Source organism: Chrysochloris asiatica, unplaced genomic scaffold (genome assembly GCF_000296735.1).
Source record: "Chrysochloris asiatica unplaced genomic scaffold, ChrAsi1.0 scaffold00501, whole genome shotgun sequence".
NCBI lineage: Eukaryota > Metazoa > Chordata > Mammalia > Afrosoricida > Chrysochloridae > Chrysochloris > Chrysochloris asiatica.
The window spans coordinates 220,292-221,569 of NW_006409019.1; positions in this window are offsets into that span (position 1 = coordinate 220,292).

Sequence of the window (1,278 nt, forward strand, 5' to 3'; positions counted from 1 at the left end):
ACAGGAGAAAGATGAGGCTTTCTGCTCCTGTAAAGATTTGTAGCCTCGGAAACCTTGTGCAGGGTTACTATGAGTCGGACCCGACTCCATGGTACTTAACAACAACAACATCAATTTGCTTACTGAAACCAAAGAAGACTGGATTGCATCTCAATATGAAATCCTTACCACTGGACCAACAAAACAACATACAGATACATGGAGAATAGATTGAAATTATGTAAGTCTTCATTTTGCTCAGATCAACCATCAACACTCATGGAAACAGCAATAAAGAAATCAAAGGACATATTACAGTAGGGAAATCTGCTGTTCAAGATGTCTTTAAAGTATTTAATTGCAGAAATATCAGTTTGAGGACCAAGATGTGATTTACCATAGCAATGCTATTTTCAATTGCCTCATATGTATGTTAAAGTTTGACAGACAATAAGGAAGACCATAGAAGAATTGATGCATTTGTGCTATGGTGTTGGAGGAGAATTGTAAAAGTATCATGACTGACAGAAGAACAAATAGATCTGTGTTGGAAGAAGTACAGCCAGACTTCTTCTCACAAACTTCGGACATAATATCCAGAGGGATTAGTCCCTGGAACAGGATAGCATTTTTTATTTAAAAAAAAACAAAAAGAGGATAGGAGAAAAACATGAAGACTACCAATGCTATGGATTGGCAAAGTGGCAGCAGCAATGGGTTCTCACAGTAACTATTGTGAGTTTGGTGCAAGGCCAAGGCAGTGTTTAGTTCTGTTGTACATATTGCTATGAGTCAGTATCAACTCATTGGCACCTAACAACATAAAAAAAAAAAGTCAAGGGTCAAATGTGGAACAGGCCATCAATTGTTCCAGTACTATTTTAGGCTGAAGTTGAATAAAATTAAAACGGGTCAAAAAGAGCCAGTATATAGACTTAGAATATATCCCACCCAAATTTAGATATCATCTCATGATAAGATTTGATGAATTAAACACTAACAAATGAAAACCAGAAGACTTTTGGAATGACATCAAGAACATTATTTATGAAGAAAACAAAAGATTTCTTATATGATACAAAAAAAAAAAAGATAAAAATTAGGGCATAAGAGGCTATGAAGCTTGCTCTTAATGATAGATAACAGAGGAAGTAAAGGAGACAAAGTCAAATAATATAATGAAATGTACAATGAAAGACTTGGAGTTAGCAAACTAAAATGGAGAAACATGCTCAGCATTTCTCAAGCTGAAGGAAATGAAGAAAAAAAATCAAGTTTTAACTTGAAAAGTTGAATGCA